Source organism: Delphinapterus leucas, unplaced genomic scaffold, assembly GCF_059928025.1.
Source record: "Delphinapterus leucas isolate spDelLeu-1000000601 "Yukka" unplaced genomic scaffold, BTC_Dleu_Yukka2 spDelLeu_asBTCV2_sq74, whole genome shotgun sequence".
In the NCBI taxonomy this organism is placed as follows: Eukaryota; Metazoa; Chordata; class Mammalia; order Artiodactyla; family Monodontidae; genus Delphinapterus; species Delphinapterus leucas.
In genome coordinates, this window is record NW_028322283.1 from 40980 (window position 1) to 61620 (window position 20641).

General features: G+C 47.4%; 1 long non-coding RNA gene across 8 annotated transcripts in view; it reads right to left on the bottom strand.

Annotated features, from left to right (window-relative positions):
• LOC111170913 (uncharacterized) overlaps positions 1-20641 on the bottom strand; it is a 94930-nt gene that overhangs the window by 40973 nt on the left and 33316 nt on the right. For 5 of the 8 annotated variants that reach the window (XR_004022122.2, XR_004022119.2, XR_004022116.2 and 2 more), the window contains 2 exons: positions 2701-2984; positions 605-757 (listed from right to left, as the gene is read on the bottom strand). The exons of 1 other annotated variant lie outside the window; for it this stretch is intronic. This is a non-coding gene — a long non-coding RNA (uncharacterized LOC111170913). The remainder of the gene's footprint in view (positions 1-604; positions 758-2700; positions 2985-20641) is intronic. 2 more of the 8 variants (XR_004022126.2, XR_004022114.2) reach the window with 1 other exon arrangement.

A 20641-nucleotide genomic window follows, 5' to 3' on the forward strand; every position in this document is an offset into this window, starting at 1 on the left:
CAGCCCAGTGGAAAGCAAGGCAACTTGGGATGCCCATGGCCAGGTTGCATTTTAAGGTTGTCAAGAGGTCTCAGGTCGTCTGACTCTCTGGAGTGTTTAATGATATTCAAATGTCTCTTCAAGGTCAAATAAAGAGCTACCTCAGGGCTGCTGTCCATTTGTAGTGATAATTTAGACTGAGAGAGAAGTGAGCCAGCCCCCTGAGAGTTAAGGTCTCATATGCCCTCTGACTTGCAGGCTCCTCTCATTCCCAGATTCAGAGATTTCTAAGCACTTTCCATTGTATAAAACCTAGAAGTTTATAAAGTTTTGTCCCATATAATATCTCAGTTTACCCTACTAGTAACCTTGTGGGGTGTTACGAGCCCGTATTTGCATAGGAAGAAAAAAGATTCAGTGAGGCTGAAAGACAGCTAATACATGTTGAGCTGGAGGTGTAATTGGAGTTTCCTGGTCTCTGGTCTATGCAGTGCACGTTGCAAGGCTCCAGCTTGGGAGTTCAGAATGAAGAAAAAGCCCACTTATCATCAGTCAGGCCATTTTAGAGATGAGAACACTGAGGTCCAAAAAGTCATTGCATTTTTCGCTTAGCTGCAGGACTTACCCGAAACGCAGGGAAGAGGTGCCCAGATCCTCAGCACACGGCCGGTCAGGGTCTAGCCCCGGGTTCAGGGATGGAGAGGTGGCCAATCCAGGGAAAGGGCCTTCGAGAGGTGAATCAGCGGGCAGTCGCTCTCAGCCCAGGCTTCTCTCTCCCCTGTCAGGTTGGGACAGGCAGGGAAAGCCGCAACTTATTTCCCATGGATTTGTGCTCTCCTGGATAGCTTCTGGTGTATCTCTTCCACCAGAGATCAACCCTCCAGGCAAAATCAGCCTCCATCACAAGAACAGGCCCCAGAACTAGAATTCTCCCTCTGAACCCTGCAGCAGGGGAGGGCTGAGGGCCCTCTTGGGGGTAACAGCAAGTCACCTACTTCATGTATAGCATCAGTTCTGTGCCTAAAGCTACAGAAGCAATGGGAGGGCCGGGGAAACCACCTGCCTTTGGATGAGAGCCCCAAACATCACTGAAGCTCACAGAGGGCCGGCCCATGCCAGAGATGGCCCGTCCACCAACTCATCCAGAGTTGGCGCTCACGTGCCTGCTCAGCCCAGCACTGGGTCCCGACTTCCACTCGAGCTCCTTTCTAGCTGAAGGCTCCTGGAGGACCAAGGTTCCCTCTGCTGTGGGAAGGGGGAGCAGAGGCAGCTGTGTCTGGGAGCCTGCTAAGGCCCCGCGAAGCCTGGGCTATTCCAGCCCTGAGGAAATCCCCCTCACCTGGCCCCATTCTAGGAAGGGTGATTTTAAGGGAATTCTGGTCTGCCCCACCTCTGTGAGGGAACGATGGGATTTCCCTCCAATCTCTCCCCTCGTGATTTGCTCCTGTGTCACCTTCCTATGGCACAACCCCTGTCTTTAGGGGTTGCTGGGAGGTCTCAGGGTGGACGGAACGGAGACCAGCATCACTGTAGTGATGGTGTACGCATGGCGAGGCTGGGGCGATGAGCTACTCAGTAACCGGACAGCCTGGGATCCCAAGGGCAGAAAGGCCACTGCAAAAGCAGCGGGAGAAACAGCAAGAAAGCTAACCAGGGCCCCCCGGCTCTGTATTCCCTCCTCCCCCCACACCCCCGAATAAAAGATCTTCCTGCTGGTGAGTTCAGGTAGGCAGAAACCAGAAGCTGTGAACAAGGGCATTCTTATATCTCCGTTTCACACCTTTGTTGCCAAGTTACGCTAAGAAAATACTGCCTGTGGTGAGAGCAAGGAGGGGGTGGCCCAATCAGTTGAACAAACATCCGAGCAGCATCTGCCGTGTGGAGGATGGGAAGAGGGGCCGCCACTGTCTTCCTAGTCCCAATGCCCCAGTGAGATCGTGAAGATGCTGTGACCGGATCTGGCAGAGGGGCATGAGGCCTCTCTGAAAGAAATCGGTGGGGCCCCGAGTCAAGGGAGCAGGGGTTTGGAAACCGGGCGGAGGAATTTCCTAGCGATTTCTCTTGCAATGCACAACCACCTCTCAGCAGAGGTGCAAGATGGGCCCAGCCATGTCTCTTCAGTCCTCAGAAATATCCATGTCTCTCTTATTTACTCAACACACATGTAGGGCACACCTGCTATGTGCTAGGCACTGTTCTAGCTCTGTCCTCAGGAGCTTACATTCTAATTGCAGGCTGGGGAGTGATAGATAATAAAGACAATTTGTAAGCAAAATATAAGCTATGTTAATAAATGCTCTGGAGGAAAATAGAGCAGGAAATGAAGATGTAGATTGATGAGGGGTTGAACATACGATGGCCAGGGAAGGTTCACTGAGAAGGGAGTGTTTAAAAATAGACTTAAAAGAAGTGGGTGGGGAAAAAAAAAAAAGCAACAGGAACAGAGCACAGACTTTGAAACCTGATAAACCTGGACACACACAGAGCCTTTTACTTCCTAGCAAAGGAGACCTGGGCAAGTCACTCAATCTCTGAGACCTCCAGTCCTTAAAAAGTGAATGATGATACCTAATTCATGGGCTTATGGTGAGGATTAAATGAGATAATGCATAAAATGCTAGATCAGCCCCTGTCACATGGTAGGCACTTAATAAAAGGCAGCTACATTAAAAAAAAAAAAAGGTGGGTGAGTCATGCAGATACCTAGGGAAGGAGGCTTACCAGGAAGAGGAAACAGGCAGTGCAAAGGCCCTGTGCCTGGAGCAGGCTGGATGTGGATGCAATTGAGGAAGAGCAGAGGCCCAGTGGGGTGAGAGTGGATGAGCCTCGTCTTTTAAGACCCAGCATGCCAGGAGCTCATTCGAGAGCACTACTGAGTCTGAACTGACACTGCCCACTGGTCTTCATCAGAGGTAAGGATGTCCTGGCCGGGTGGCCAAGCTCCCCATGAAGATTCTGCAGTAGTTCCTAGGTCTTTGACAGGTGATGGAGGTGATTTCAGAACTCTGAATGGAGAAAGGAAGGAAGAAAATAAAATGAGGAGAAGCAAGTATAGGACACTTAGGGACAGAACTTTGCAAACATGTCATGCTGTTCTCTTGGTGTCTTTGCACAAGCTGTCCCCTCTACAAATGCCCTTTGCTCCCTGCCCCAACTCATGATGCAGTGCCCAGTCATTCCATCTGCCCACACTCTGTACTCTGCCCACTGCACTCACATCAGCTGTTCTGCAGTTTATTTGTTGTGAGCTTCTCGAGGTCAAGAGCAATACCGTACACCCAGGACCTCAGAATAGATGTTTGTTGAGTGAATGGATATGAAATTCTAGGATCACAGAGCTTTCTTTAGAACCTAGTGCTCTGAGGTTATTGCAGCCAGAGGAGGGAGCATCTACATTGGAGCAAAACACTTCCTTTTTGTAGTTCCTCTCCCACTGCATCTGTGGGAAGATGCATTAGGTCCTTGAAACAGTCCATCTGTCCTGTTCCCCATGGGCCTGAGGCTTGACACCCTTGGTGTTGGGCCAGGCCTCCCCAGAGCTGGAATCGACTGAACACAGCCCTGTCTCCATGAAGACTTGGAAAGGTGATGGAGGTGAGTGGGGAGGCAGGATGGGGTTGGGGGATCCCATCACTGCTACTAAGTGCTTATATAAACCCAAGCAGGAATCTACATCGGTGCCATTTTTAGGGGCCCAGCAGGAAAAAGAAAACTTTCATTGGCTTTGATTGCTTATCATTTGCCAAAGTGAGATTTCAGCCATGGTATTTGCTACTTCAGGAGCGCAGGGCTGACTCTCAAATGCCCCTATCACAAAAGACCATTTTGCAGGAGCCAGTAGCCAGTGGAAGTCACACTTCAGTGAGAAGAGGCAGCGGCCCAGGTGCAACCACAGCCTTCCCCCAAATGCCCATGAAAGCGCACTCCCAAATGACATTTGTCTTTCGCACCTTATGCACTCAGGGCACTGTCCCTGCCTCTTGGCCATCACACAGAAGCACACCAGCTGCCACTGAAGGTGCCAGTGAGGCAGATGTATTTGTCTGGGGCACCAAGGTGTGAGAAAATGAATCCTTTGTAGAACAAACGTGTAGAATGCTTATTTATTTGTTAGACATTTCAAATCATGTTTTCTGTAAAACTGGCTCCCAGGCAAGAGGAGCTGCATAAAAAATCTTGGGGGTTGAGATGATTAAATCACAAGTGTGAAATAAAGGAGAGCCTGAAACATGGCCCGTCAAACAGGAGGAAAAAAGTTTCATCTCTTGGAAGAAGGGGCTCAGAAACTAAGAATAGGGTAAGAAGGAGACATACAGAATACCCTTGTGCCATATGTGATTTGTTTCCATGTATGTGTAATGAAGTTGTTAATTCATCATATTTAATATGTATACCTGTCCCACATCTTACAGTGATATTCTTACCATTCCTATGTATTTTCTTTTCAAGAAGCATTGACACTACACTTACCGAGCTTACTAAGTGCCAAGGCTTAAACACCCTCATTTCACCTTCACGACAACCCTGCAAGGTCATGCGTGGAATGACTACTTTACAGGTTTTTAGGTGAGGAAGCTGAGGCTCACCAGCGCCAGCTCACCCCAGACCACCCGATCGGGAAGTGGCAGTATTATCCTAAAATCCCAGCCATCTGGCTGCAGAGTCCCTGTCAGGCCACCTTGTCTCCTGTGTCAATCCTGAACAAAGGGATCTGGATGAAATTAGGGAAAATGTTCCAGAGAAAGGATGCTCTGTTTAATACAGACTGAGAGGCAGACGAGGAAATAGAAGCAATCTCCTTCCTCCTCTGGCCTGGACACATTTCCTGTTTTCTCACTTGCCTTTTCTAGGGTATTTGCTTCCCCTGAGTCTCAGCAATACCTTACTCTGCATTGTCTCCCAGACTGTGTGGACAAGACAGCAATTAGCTGTTCTCACCTCCTGTGAGCTCCTTAGTTTCTCCTAATGAAGCCTCCATCCACAGCCCCTCTCTCTCCTTCCCTCTCTCTCTGTCTCATACACACACACACACACACACACACACACACGCACTTCTGATCCGCTTTCAAATCTGTCAAACCAACATTCTTATACCAGAATACCGACTCTACACTAAGTTAGGCTTAATTCCAGAGACTGGAATAAACCCTTGATCCAAGTATGAATAGGAGTAGAATGAATGAACTGGATGAACAGTGAAGATCTTTGTACCCAAGGCTGTATTCTCGTGCTGGGGGACGTAATGACATAAGCATGATCTTCTTTTAGGAGCCTCGGGGAACCCCAGTGCCAGTACCCTCTGTGCTGTATACTGAGTGTTTGTGTCCTCCCAGAATCCATATGTTTATCCCAATGGTATTAAGGGCCAGGGCCTTTGGGAGGTGATTAGGTCATGAGGGTGGAGCCTCATGAATGGGATCAGTGCTCTCATAAAAGAGACTCCAGAGAGCTCCTTTGTCCCTTCCATCCTGTGAGGACACAGCAAGAAGATGGCCATCTACAAACCAGGAATCAGCCCTCATGAGACACGGAATCTGCTGACACCTTGATCTTGGACTTTCCAGCCTCCAGAACATGAGAGACAAATACTGCTCTTAATAAGCCACCCAATCTATGGTAATTCATTATAGCAGCCCAAAAGGACTAAGATACTCTCTGAAAAATACCTATCCCCACCCCTGGTGGGCAATGCCATGAGTTCCTTTCGCAGGAGGCTTTGATGCTATTAAATGCACGTGCCCCTGAAGGGCAGCCTGGGGTGATGATGAGAGAGCCCCTTCCCCCCAACCCTGCCCAGGGCTGCTGTGTGTGACTGCAGACTGTACGCTCCACAACTCTAGGGATGCCATTTACATCATAATGGGCAGATATATTTTGGCGACAACTTTTTGGCAGATGGTGGTCAAAGGTCTAGTCCTGGTGCTGCCTGCCCCCAGTGGGACAGAACCCACTTTATGCAGACTGTCTTGCTGCCCTCGATCCCTGGAGGGGGTGCAGGCATGCTGAACCGTGTCTTCTGGGGTCTTTTCTTTCCACCAGGGCTTGTGCTTCCTGATGGCTTCAATCTGCCTCCACCCCATGACCTCCTTCTGCATCTTGACCAGGACCCGTATCCTACTCTCCATAGGAGACCTTGCCTGGGGACTGTAGCCCAGGACTTGATGGTCGGTCGCAGAGTGGGGAGAAGGGGTTGGAGTGGGCAGTCAGGGTCCAAGGGAGCCCCCACTCTTTCCCAGCGGACCACTGTAGTCTCTCGCTCAGCTGCTCTGCCATGGTCTCTTGTGGCCCTGGGCTCCTCTCATCGTCCCAGACTTGGGGGGTCCTCTTTGGAACCGCAGCAATGTTGGAGCTACCAACACTGACCGGGCTGAGGTTCTCAAGGGCTCTGTTCCCAACTGTCTGCTTTCCATTCCTGGCTTCTTAGGAAGCAATAAAATGGGAGACACACTTGCACCTGCCCCAAATACTCACCTTGCTGCAAACAATGGCTTCTGGTGACTTAGGTTCCACGCTCTCAGTGGGGCCGAGCAGAGGTTCCCACAGCCCTGTAATTATACTTTTTGTTCCAAAGGAATCTGAGGCAACTCTTTTGAACTGTCTAAAACAGGCTGGTGTATTTATGTGTAAGCAATCCAGCCAGCCAGCGAGAGCAAGCCCACCTACCCGGGAGGGTCGAGGGCTCGATCACATGAATTAATCCAGGAGCCTGGCAGCACTCAGGGCAGGGGAGCCATCAATAAAACATCAAAGGCCAGCGCCATTAGAGGAAGCAAAGCAGGATATTTTATTCATGACTGTATTTTGAAGGGGCTTGCTCATGACTCACAAATTATTCATGAGCTTCTATTTTTAAATGCAAATTACAATGGTATTTAAAGGGGCAGAACTGCTACACCCTACCTTTGGTACCCCTCTGGGCTATTTTGGGGAAAGACTGTCCCATTCCAGGTACAGAGCCTCTTTCCTTTCAGAGTTCTGTCCCACAGCACAGTCATCACTGTTCCCTCCCGAGGGCCTCTCCTGGCCAATCAGAAGGTAGGCCAAGCACCTGCCTGTCAGGCCCGCGTTTCTGCCACTCATTGTACCAACAGCTCAGCTCCTAGTCAGTCAGAACCAGAGGCTGGCTGCTGCCACAAGGGGCATCAGTGATCACCTCCTGCAGTGTTGATGAACTCAGTGTAGGATCTGGAGACGGATTCTGAATCTCCCAGGGTGCTTGTTTAAGGTGCAGATTCCAGGGCCTCTCTGACTTTCCAAATCAGGCTTCTATAATAGGGTCTACGGATCATCATTCTAAATAAGTTACCCCAAGTGTTTCTTATACAGAGTGCAATTTAAGAAGCACTGAGCGAGTCCAGAGGTTGTCCAACTTTAGCATCTAACAGAGTCACCTAGATGACTTGTTAAGACACATAGCCAAGTCCCAGCCCCAAAGTTTCTGATTCAGTAGGTCTAGGGCAGGCCCTGAGAATTTGAATTTCCAACAAGCTCCCAGGTGATGCTGATGCTGCTGGTCTGGGGACCACACCTGGAGAACCACTGACCTCCTGCAGACTGTTGAGGCCTGGGTTTGACAAAGGCCACACATGTGGGTAAAAGAAGAGTCTTACCCAGAAGGTCCCCAATCCCCAGGCCTGAAGGCCACTCTAGACTACTGCCTCCCATCACATCCTATAAGCCTTTCCCACTTTTGAATGTGTTCCCAGGGCCTTCTGCCTTGCTAGAATATGCCCAGAGCAGTGAGATAATTTAAATATCATGACAGCTCTAAGAAAAATTCGCAAAGTCCTTCTCTTCAATCCCTCATCCTAGAATTCATCACATAGATTTCAGAGGCATCTGCTTTACAGAGTACCCTGCCTGCATTTCTTGACCCGGCAAACACCAATTAAGCACTTACTACGTATGCAACATGATGGGAAAATAGAGTTGCTGCCCTCAAAGAACACAGAACACAGGGGCTCACAGAACACAGCACACAGGTTCAAATACAAACAGGTAATTTTAATTTATTGTGGTTGTGGGAAACAGTGGTGTTTAGGGGAACACAGAGGGGCACCGTATTCCAGCCTGGGTTGTGAGGCAGAGGCAACACTTACATCCTTCCAGAGCTGGGTCTGGAAGGATGTAAGGAGTCAGCCTGTCAAGAGGAGTGAGGAGAAGGGAAGATCAGCTTAAACAAAGGCACAAAGATGAGAAACAGCATTGGTCCAGGGGCAGCGGAGGTGGGCTTCTGCAAGTCTTCAGTTTGTGTGACAGCATCTTTGACATTTTAGAGTGATTCATCCAGTACTTGGAGAAGATGCAGTAGAGAGTGAAGAGGTGGGAGAAGTTGGAAGTGGGGAGCTTCCTCAGCTTTTATGAGATGAGCCAGAAAGGAGAAGAAAGTGGAGCCATGAGCCTGTGACACTGCATGAACGTGACCTTGACCATCAGCCTCCAGAGGATCAGTGCTCCAGTTGGGAGAGAGTAAGGACTGGGGCTGGCAGACAGGCGGTTGGCAAGGTTTCTGACGAGACCCTGCAGCTGGCCTTCGGGAAGCCAGGGTCCTCACTGGCTTTCAGGAGGGTCCTGCAGACTCAGTCACTCGCGGGCTTCTTCCACCTCCTGCTTCCCAGTGTCCAGATTAAATCCATTCTTCAGGTCCAGCTTAACCATATCCTTTCCCAAGAACACTTCCCTGCTCTCCCATTTAAATGTAAATTTCCTCTCCTGTCCTAGGAGCTCTGGGAGCATTTGATCTCTGCCCCTTTTATAGTTAATAAGATTACCTTGTGTACTTGTCATTTCCTCAACTAGACCAGGGCTCTTGAGGGCAGAGGTCATAGTTTATTCATTTTCAAATCAGACACATAGCACCTGGCATAATGTCTAGCACACAGCTGGGTCTCAAAAGATGTTGAAGAGATGAAGGAATGAGTTGAATAAATAATTGAATGAAATTATTTCCCAGGGTGGCCTCATTCCCAGGAAGCAGGCCCAGCTACCACGCGGTTGGAATGAAGAGCCAGGAGGAGCTAACTGGTGATCACTGGGTGTTACTCACAGACAACCAGCCTCAGTAAAGGATGGGGCCCTTTCAGAACCTCCCACAGGCCAAAACTCCGAATGAGTGATGCAAAGCCATCCAGCCAGAACACCCAGCACCCGAGCAACAGACAAGGGTCGCAGAGCCCCAGATCCATCAGAAGCTGACAGATCACTCTGTGAATGCTCTACAGATAATTAGCTGTGTGCACTGGGGACTGAAGGCACTTTGGGAAAATAATTATAAGGTCAAGGACTCAGCCAAAGCAAAGTCAAAATGAAATCATGTGGACTGCTGAGGTCCAGAAAAAAGATGCTCTGGGCTTTGAAATCCCATCAAAATAATTAGGAAAGGAAGGTGAGGCTGAGAAGGGGGATGAGAGAAGAGGAGAAAAGTCAGATGCCTGCCCCTGATTCATTGGAGAATCACAGACCCAACCTGCCAGACGGCCTTCTAGCTCTGCCTTATCATGCAGCTGAGGGTGGCGGGTGTGCAAAGGGTAGGGAGGGTTACCCTGTGGGCACCACTTTTCTTTCTTCACATATGTACAAAAGCTCACTCACCCCGGTCTCTCTCCTCCTTGAGGCAGATCTGAAGGGAGAGTTTCAAAGGAAAAGTTTAAAATCACAATGCCCTGCTCTGGAGTTGCTGGGAACAGGGAACCACTCCAATTATTCACTCACAAGATCAGGGAGTCATGTTTAAAGCAGTGATCGTGTGCCCAGGTCGGCTCCGGGCTAAGAATAGGTGGGTAAAAACGGTCAGACTCCTCCTAGCCATCAACAGCTTATCCCGGGGCTTGGGGAGAAAACCAAGGCTCATCTGTGCAAAGAGAATTTAGAAACAAAAGACTCACTAAAAGCAGATCTGCTTTCTATTATCACCGTTGCCGCAGCTAAACAATATCTGTGATAGAATATTCCTCCCCACAGGCAAAGATGGCTCCTACCCATATGCCACTGATGTTAAGATAAAGATTCCCAAGAAAGGGGAGGTTAACGTAGGTTAGAGTACATGAGAAGACTTCTCAGGTGAACAGAGTTTGAGGTTGAGCCTTGATGGGTGGGAAGAATTTGAATAGTGAGGGATAAGTATAAGGATTCTAGTCAAGATTCCACAGCTGTGTCTACGGCATTGAGGAGCATCCCCCATGCCCCACAAAGACTTCCTATTGGTTGTTGATCAACGATTTGGTGGAGGAGTGACCTCTGATTGGGGCTTGGTGCCCTGGAGCTCCTTGTTGGACTTTAAAGGAGCAGGGAGGAGCTTGTCTCTTGCAAGCAGCGTCTGTGGTGTGCCTGAGGCATATGAGAGGGTGAAGGCAACATTCTTGGAAGAGAAATGAGGTGTACTAGACAGCTTTGATTGGGGTCCCAGGGCACTGAAATGAAAAGAGAAGGCATTTTTCGGAAACAGAAAAGGGAATAGACAGCAGAATTTATTTCCTGGATTCCACAAAGCAGGTAACAAAAATTGAGCTCTCAAGAGAATCGGTCCTCCAAGCTCCAGGGTGAGGCCTCTGTTCTGGGGACAGGCTCAGACACAGCATCACTTCTCAGCAGGGGGTACTGAGAGGCGCCTCCAAGTATCTGAAGGGCTGTCAGGAAGAAGAGGGATGAGTCTAAGTGTATGGCTTCAGAGACAGAATTAGGCTCAGTGGGTAGAAATTATGGGGAGGCAAATTTCAACCCAGCATTAGCCTGATGTTTTCTTGCCATTAAAAATGTCCCCCGGGCTTCCCTGGTGGCGCAGTGGTTGAGAGTCCGCCTGCCGATGCAGGGGACGCGGGTTCGTGCCCCGGTCCGGGGAGGATCCCACGTGCCGCGGAGCGGCTGGGCCCGTGAGCCATGGCCGCTGAGCCTGCGCGTACGGAGCCTGTGCTCCGCAACGGGAGAGGCTACAACACTGAGAGGCCCGCGTACCGCAAAAAAAAAAAAAAAAAAAATGTCCCCCAGTAGGGTCCACTGCTTGAGAGGTGGCCAGCCCCCAGTCACTGCACGCAATCAAAAAGTAGCTGGCCAATCACTCATTGGAGGACTGTAGGATGCCTTGGCGAATAGTGTAGCATTGAGCATGGGTCTTGAGAACCACCAGGAGGGGCCTCTGTAAGTCTGAGATTCCGTGATTTTGAATCACTTCTTTGGCCAAGCTCTTGGATTTAAATCATGATACCCAATATTCGGACTCACCCAAACCAATGTGGAATAGCAGTGACCATCCCCAGGGACACGCCCTCCCTGTTAGCCCAGCAGGGCCCAGCCAAGCATCACTGGAGGGAGACAGAAGAACCATTTGCTCTCCTGTTTATGAACAGTCAGGGTTAGTAAAAAGAACTCTGGCCTAGGAACCAGGAGACCTAGGTTTTGCTCTTAAACCTGTCACTAACTAGCTGTGGAACCTTGGGCGAATCTCTTCTCGGGGCCTTGCTCTCCTTATCTATCAAATGAAGGTTATTCAGAGTAGTCCTCAGATTCTCCCCAGCTCAAAGCAAATCTCTTATACTCTTCACACCTAACTGAGAAAATAGAAGCAACCAGCTAAGAATCACCTCGCCTTCCCACCTACCTTCCTTTGAAGCCACACCCCCTGCCTCTCCTCCTTTGTTCAGATGGGAAAGTATCTTCACCCCTCTCTAATGTCAACTTTTCTACTTGTGCGCTGGACCTTGCATCTACTGGAGAACTTTGGTCCTGAAATTAATCTCTCACTGTCCTGCATCAACAACTTTCCCCTCCCTAGTAGATTATTCCCATCAGCACACACACATGCTAAAATAGCTACAAAATACATCCTGTGGACCCTGTTCAGACTCTAGTTTAAAGAAATCTACTCCATATAAACATTTCTGGGACAATCAGGGAAAAGTGAACTCCTACTAAATGTTTGCTAATATTAAGAAATTTCTTTTTAATTTTTAGGTGTGATAGTGGTATCATGGTTGTGGTTTTTTAAAGTGCTTTCCTTTAAAATAATCCAGGGGGTGGGAGGAGTAGGCGGGGCTATGAATGAAACAAGACTGGATATGCATTGATCACTGTTGACACTGAGGATACATGACGGTTCGTTACACTCTTTTCTCTACTTTTATATAAGTCTGAAATTTTCCAGAATAAAAATTATAAATAATGAACAAGTAAATAAGGCACAAGGCTCTCAGCAGATTTCACACCACATCATGGTAGAGTCTTCCCAGGGTTCCAGCTTCCTGGCAGGGAGGAGAGGTAGGTGAGCTCTGCAGATAAGAGGACTCATCCCCCAAAGGCCAGTCCAGCAGGCAGAGAAACAGAGGGGATGAGTCTCAGGCTCCAGGTCTACAGCCCTGAGATCGCAGGATTCACCAGACCACCAACAGGAGGAACAGTCAGGTCTGGTGGTGAGATGTCCAAACCAGGAGACCTCAGTTAGCCAGCCCAGCTCTCAACACACCTGGTGGCCCAGGATAACTCCCATTTATCCAGTGTTTTATGGCTTACTTACAGTATTCTTCTCATGCCTTTTCTCATTTCGTCCTCACCATCCCTTTGAGGTTGCTCTCATTCTCCTCCATTTTGTTGATGAGGAAGCAGACTTAGAGTGGAAAAGTGACTTGCCCAAGGCAGACCTAGGACTTGAACCCAAGTCTTTCCTATGAAAGTCATGTTCTTCCCCTGTCTCCTCATGGTGAATTCCTTGAGAATAGAAACTATTTTTACATTTTTTTTTACATTTTTAATCTTTGAGTCCCACGTGCAAGAATCATTCTGGGAGCATCATAAGATTTCAGTAAATTTTCTGAATGAGTGAATGAATGGGTGTGAGCTGTGCCTCATGTTCCTTGTAGATACCTCTTCTCTCAGACAAGTGTTTATCACAGCCTTGTGTCACAGGTATAAACATGTATGTCTGAGATCTCCCCAAGTGGATTGTAAATTCCTCGGTAGCCAGAAGGGGCCTTCCACGTTTCTGTGGCTCCTATCAGACATGGGTCAAGAGGCAGTCTGGGTAAAACGGTTGGGAAAAGAGGCACAATGATTCCTTGGCATGGTAGTAATAATTATCTCCATAAGAACACAGTACATTTGTTATTTTCTCACTCGATGAAAGATTACAGTTTTGTTATCACAGAATAAATAGAGCCGTAATTTATTATTCACATACTGATTTCTTAAACTGTTGACATATATCACTCTTCTGACTTTTATAAATTATTGCCTCTTCATCATTAAAAAGTCACATTGGGATGCTGGCAACCATAACCCCTCTCCATCTCTCCACTGGCTACACTCACCTCAGGGTCAAACACTGGGCAATTGGGAACCATTCTCCAGGGAATAGCATTAGAATTCGCAGAGCCCGTCAGCGGGTTGGCAGAGGCTAAATGGATATCCAAATTCACTGAGAATTCTAAGTGCCATGGCTCTGGCAAAAGGCAAGTGTTGCACTCTCGGGCACACTCGGAACAGAATCGATTGGTTAGCAGGAAGTGGGGAGGGAGGGCTGGGGAAATGCAAGGTTTAATTTCCTACCCTGGCACCCTGCCAGCTGGATATAACGGCAGCTGCTAATATGTTTCAAACAGCCAGTTTCATGCAACGCTGGTGGTGTAAAAGCTGGGTTTTTGTCAAACCCTGGGAAGCTAAAATGGTGAATTGTGAGTGAAAGCCTATGGCTGGCATGGGCCAGGTGGGCACGTTCACAGGCCTTGACCCCAGCAGCTCCAGCTGGGAGCAGCTCTTCACCAGCCCTGGACCAAGGTCCTCCCGCCTGCAGGGAAGTGTCAAGAGTGTCTGCCAGGAGCGGCATGTCACCCAAACTACCATGCATTTTGAGTCAGCCTTGAAAATTCCTAGGGATTTCGGAAACAAAAAGACATCAAGAGGGCTCAGACCCAGATAGGCACAGAGCAATCAGGGTTTTTAATAAGCAACGACCTGTCTGTGCAACTCTGACCCTCGCACATCTGTGGTATCTTTTCTGTAGGTGGCCCCTCCAGGACTTGGTTGATTTGATTGAGATGCTGACCAAACAGACTGAGCTGACATCTAGCCAAATCATTCTAAGGCACTCCTATCCCTCCTCCTCCAAGAATCTGGGGGAAATGGACACCTAAACTCCCTTAATACCTCTGAGGAAAGAACCTATGGTGAGATGGAGTCAAGGTCAATGGAGAATCCCTCAAATTAGCATCTAACTCTGCCCTTTGAGGAAACTGTGCCAGGTTCCTGGGGAGAGAAGGGCTGCGATTCAAAGTGATGCAAATGAAGCTTTGCAGCCCTTAGGCACTGAGAGCTCTGCGGACGCTGAAGAAAAGAGGATATGCTCCTACCCTCACCTCCCTTGGTAAGGAAGAGAACAGTAGCAAGAGAGGCCATTCAGGGAACAGAAGATGCAGTCGTTGCTATAGGCCTTCCTCCAACCCAACCCTAGCCTCAGCGCTGCTCATGGCCAATCCTAACTGAATTGTCATGGAACCAGGGTCCACTGCAATCCATATTAAAAGGCCTCTCCAGGTTTTAGTTCTGGGTCTCTTGGCTTCAGCAAAGAAGACACAACTGCAATGTGGAAAACACACAATGGGGGCACCGCCTGGTACAGGGCAGTAGCCCTGGACCCATGCATTAATAAGGGCCCCTCAAATGCTCCAGGAACTAAATCAGACAGTTGTTGAAATGCACCCTGGGTACTCAATCCCATTACAACATCGCTCATATGCCCAAAAGCTCCATCCCCAAAATAATGAAAGCAACCTTTGTGGGACCACATGGGATCACACCCATGGCTCCACTCCAGGGTCCTCATCCCCGACTCTGGGCTCTCAGGGCACTATCCCTAGACCTGAATGCAAAGCATGCTGGGCCTACATTTTCTTGGGGAGAGAGTTCATTGCTTTCAGCAGATTTTCCATGGTAATGTGTCCGTAAAAGTTATAAATTACTGATCTGTAGGCGGAAACTGGTTGGTTTACAAACAGGCCCAAGGGTCTGGCAGCCTTTCCCAAGTATGGATTGATGCTGTGACCTTAAATATGGAGGATAAACAAATTAGGAGTTCCCCAGATTTTTACTGCCTGTATAATTTATCGAAACTACTAAACCTAATCTTCTCATGAGAAGTTCCCAGGGTTTGTTTCTTGGCCAGTTTAGTACAAGGCTGGTGGCTTCACATTTAAATTGCAAATAGCTCTTTTGTGTGGACATTTCATTTGGTCTTCAAAAGCCCATGGTATTTTTCCACGTTTCTGGTGGAGTTAATGGCTCCCATCCAGAAGCCAGTTCATATACTCAAAATGTAATAGATGTTTAGTAACTAATTTGAATGAATGAATGAATTTGAAGATAGATTTCCTACTGCACTGTAAAAACACACATTAAAATGTCTCCAATTATAATGTTTAAAAGCTTTGTTTTTTTTTAGATTACTCATATTCATCATTTATTCATTCATTCCACAAATATTAGTTCAATACCTCATTTAACCTGACTGAAAACACCATGACAACAGGAAGCCTAGAACTATGTCAGTCAGTGAGAGTCCTTTTTTTCCGGCCACGCCGTGCAGCTTATGGGATCTTAGTTCCCCAACCAGGGATCGAACTTGAGGCCCCGGCAGTGAGAGTGCGAGTCCTAACCACGGACCGCCAGAGAATTCCCTATAGCTATGTCATATTCAATTTTGCATCTCTAATATCTTCTGGTAATATGAAATGCTCAACAAGTATTCATTGGGTGAACATAGGAATTCTAGATGTCTTTTTTTTCAAGAAGTGCCAAACACATTCAAGTTAAGAATCTGATTTATGTGCCCACTTCTGAAATGAGAGTAAAACATTGACAAAGAGGAAGCGTTGGTGGGCCTTTGGATACTCATAGCATAGAGACTTGAAAAATTGTAGCAACCCATTCATTTGTTACTTCAACACATATTCATTAAGCACCCATCACTATGAACACACCAAGGATACAGAGGTGAGCCTGATCTCTGCCAGATGACACATAATTTCAACAAGTCTGAATTGAGTGTGGGAGAAGATAGGGGAGATTAACAGCCATGACTGAGGGAGGTGGTAAGGGGAGCCTGGCCAAGTCCTGGAAACAGTTTCTCTAAGGCACGACATGTAACTGAGATTTAAAAACGAAAGGGACTGAGGGCCAGGCAAAGGGGCAGAACTGGACACACCTGGGAAAACTCTAGCTCTGGCCTGAAAAATCCTCCACCCTCAGCTCTTCAGACAATGAAGACACCTGGGAGTCAAATATCACCTCCACCCTTGGGTCTATTGAAGGCCTAGGAGTAGTTTGAAAGGAAGAGATAAAACACCCTGATCTGATTTCACCTCTACCTGCCTCTCCCTTTCTTTCTCAACAATACGATCCACGGTGAACGCTGAGACTGGACTTGACAGGGGGAATTTTTCTTTGAAGAGGGAAAAGCATGTGTGAGGCCTGAAGATAAGAGATAACTGGTCCATTAGAGGAACTGAAAGAAGCTCAGTAAGGGAAGGCTGGGGATGAGGCTGGAGAAGCAGGCAGGGGAAAGCCTGCACAGACCTTTGATCCACGCAACGGACTTGTCCCAAATTCTTAGAACAAAGGGGCTGGACTTAAGCAGGGATGTGACATCACTCATATTTGTACTTTTAAAATATCTCCCTGGCTGCAGAGATTCCATCAGGAAGCACTTGTGCAGCTCAGTAATGACAGTGACCCAGGCTGGGCGGTGGCAAATGTAAAGAAGTAGATGAATTCAGGAAATATTTAGGAGATAAACTCCAAAGAGCCTAATGATTCTTAGAGCATTTACTGAGCTCTTGCTATATGACAGGCATGAAGTCTCTTATTTAATTCTCCTAACAACCCCCTTGGATTGTTTCTATCATGATCTCCATTTCTAAAGAAGAAACTGAGACATCAAGTGGAGCAAATTGCCAAAGACAACCCATTTTGTAAATGGCAGAGCTGAGATTCAGGCTCGGCGCTCAAGCTCCCATCCTCCTACCTTTCCCTCTTAATCCTTATGCCCTATCATTCAGGTGTCTGGCTTGGGCAACAGGGAGAATGGTGGTGCCATTTATGGAGGTGGAAAACACAGAAGGATTCGTGTGGGAAGAAAGTTATGAGTTCAGTTCTCAACGTGCCTGTGGGACATCCAAATGGAAATGAGTGGTGGGTAGGCTGGAACTCAGGAAATAGGTTTGGGAGTAGGTAGGGTAAACATATAGATGGAGAGTTATCAGCACATAGGCAACAATTACACTTCACAGGCTTCCTGTCTGAGAATGATGCTGAGTTTGGGAGCAGACTCAATGCCTTCAAAATGCAGAGGGAGTGGGAAGATGACAATAGTTATGAGCCCAGTTGGGTCAGGGCCCTGGGACCTCCAGCAATGTCTCTTAGAAGCCTCATCCATCTCTGCCCACGGTCATACCCAATAGCCACTCAAAGGGCATGTTGTCAGGCCCTGGGCACTTTGGAACCTCAGCCTTCCCCAGGCAGCCTTTTGGTGCCTGCTTCATGACAATGCCACAGGAGCTGCCTTAATACTGATTAACTCCTCCTTAAAAAAAGTCACGTTTCCACACTGCCTGCCAAACGGTAACAGACAGATAATGTACTGTGTCATTAGCACATCCCTCTCTATTTAAAAACCTCCAGAGAAGCATGCAGATGAGCCTTGGAGTTAGCTCAGCGGTGGGGATTATTGCTTGGCTAATTATAAACAGCATTCTCAGAACTCCAGACGACACGAAGTGGGACACAGCCCCTGCCTGCCCTGAGGAACCAGGAGAAACTATTGAAACATGCCAATTCAACACTCAACACAGGGGAAGTTAAGAGGGGACAAGACACCTTGGCACAACTGTGGACACAGAAATAGAACTTCATCCTGACACAGTGTGTCAGCCAGCCCCCAGTAATCCTCACCTGGTGTTTGGCCCTTCTGTGTCTGGCCCTATGATTCAGAGCTGGCCTTGTGTGCCCAGCAGAATACAGCAGAAGTGTATGATTTTCAAGGCTCTAGTCTTCTTTATCTATAATAAATGACATCGCTGATTCCACTTTGGTCTCTTGGATTGCTCACTCAGACACCACGTTGTGAAGACACTCAAGCAGCCTTGTGGAGAGGCCCATGTGGTCTGGAATTCAGACCCCCTGCCAACATCCAGTCAGCACCAACCTGCCAGCCATGTAAGTAAGACAATTTGAAGTTGAATGTTCCAGCTTCGGTCAAGCCTTCAGATGATGCAGCCTCAGCTGACATCTGACTGGAACCTTATAAAAGACCATGAAGCCAGAACCACCCAACAAAGCTATTCCCAAATTCCGAACCAAAAGTAACTGCGAGAGATAATAGATGATTATCGTTGTTTCAAGCCACTGAGTTTTTGTGTGATTTGTTACATTAGCTAATACAGTTGATTAAAAGACTGGGCCCAGGATAGGGAAAGAATTAATATCAACTAAGCCCCCATTATGCCTCATAATGGGACTCATATACATGATCTCATTTAATCCTCACAACATCCCAATGAGGTAGATATCAGCTTATTTTATAGATGAAGAAAACCATGGTACCAGGAATTCCCTGGTGTGCCAGTGCTTAGGACTCCATGTTTCCATTGCAGGGGGCACAGGTTCCGTCCCTGGTTGGGGATCTAAGATCCCACAAGCCATGCGGTACGGCCAAAAAAAAAAAAAACCAAGGCACCAAGTATACAAGATTGCAAAGCCTGCCCAGTCCCACAACTAGGAAATCCAGAACCGGGGTTTGAATCATGACCTGCCTGCCTTCAAAGCTTCAGCTATTTCTCTCACCATGTTCTTATGTCCTTGAAACTAAGCAGCCCCAGGCTCTGGTTCTAGCTCTGCTACTGAATAGCTCAGTAATTTGGAGAAACTTCTCATTCTCCCTAGGCTCATTGTCTCTCCTGTAAAGTGGGAGAATTAGCCTTTAGCCTCTGAGGTCTCAGTTAGCACTAATATTCTTTTACCCTGTGGCCCCATCTCACTATATCTACCTTCCTTCTAGGACAGGTTGTTCTCAAAGACTTCCCTCTGGCTGTTACCCATCTCCTTGAGGAATTGGCTTCAATTGTAGCAAGAGGGTCTTAGGTTAGCCTTAAGAAATCCTTGGGAGTTCTAAGGAACTCAAGTTTCCAAGAAAACATAAGAAACTTCCTTCCCTGGAGGCTTATCAAAATAATGTTAATAACTCTGTCTAGGAGCTCTTAGGCTCGCTGAACAAATTAGAAAGAAATGAAGCTAAGTTTGAAAGAAACCAGGTGATGAGCTCTTAGTCATTTCTGTCTTGCACATAGCATCTCAAGGAGAATTTGTGGAACGAATAAATGAATAATGGGCCTTTTCCCTTGTGTCAAGTGGAAATGAGCTGTGTGACATGGGCAAGTTATTTAACCATTCTGAGCCTCAATTTCCTTATCTGTAGATAGTAACTGACTCAAAATGATTACAATAATTATAAAACACAATAATGCATATCAAGCCCTTAGCAGAATCTCTGGAAGATAGAATATGGTCAGTAACATATATACAGTGGAATATTACTCAGCCATTATAAAGAATGAAATAACGGGAATTCCCTGGAGGTCCGGTGGTTAGGACTCTGTGCTTCCACTGCAGGGGGCACAGGTTCCATCTCTGGTTGGGGAACTAAGATCCTGTAAGCCATGCGGTGAAGCCAAAAGAAAAAAAAGAATGAAAGAATGCTGTTTGTAGCAACATGAATGGACCTGGAGATAATCATACTAAGTGAAGTCAGTCCGGCAGAGAAAGACAGATATCATGTGATATTGCTTATATGCGGACTCTTTTAAAAAAAAAAGACACAAATGAACTTATTTACAAAACAGACACGGACTCACAGATTTAGAGAACAAACTCATGGTTACTGGTTACTGGGGGGAAGGGATGGGGGGAGGGATAGATTGGGAGTTTGGGATTGACGTTGTACACACTGCTATATTTAAAATAGATAACCAACAAGGATCTACGGTATAGCACAGGGGACTCTGCCCAATATTCTATAATAACCTAAATGGGAAAATAATTTGAATAAGAATAGACACATGTATATGTATAACTGAATCACTGTGCCGTACACCTGAACCGAACACAACATTGTTCATCAACTATGCTCCAATATAAAAGAAAAATTAAAATAAAAGAAGAATGACTATATTGATTCAACAGAGATGAAGGACACTTCATTACTCTCATTGACAGTTGGAATGTGGGTTCCTTCTGTTTCTGCGAACCCTTGAAAAGCACTGGCATCTGTGGAAGGGGAGTGAATTTTGGAAGGAGAAGGCCAGATGGCAGACTCAGCAATGCCTCTCACCGCCCTCCAGTTGCTTCATATTTGCCTTGGCAGCACCTCTCCACTGGGGCTCTCCAGCTCCAGCCCTCACTTTTGCCATGCTCACCCCCAGAATCCACCGGTGCATTTAAGTGCCACCCACTCCTGGCCCAAGTTAGGGGACTATCTGCTTTACCAGCCCTGTTAGGAACCTGACTCCTGATTGGTGGTCACTTCAGGACTTTCCATTCATAAAAGGAACTTTCCACTTCACCAACTGTAGCGTGGCAGCCGCCTACATACATCTCCCAGGGGAACTCCAAGAAGGAGCTGCTCAGCCGC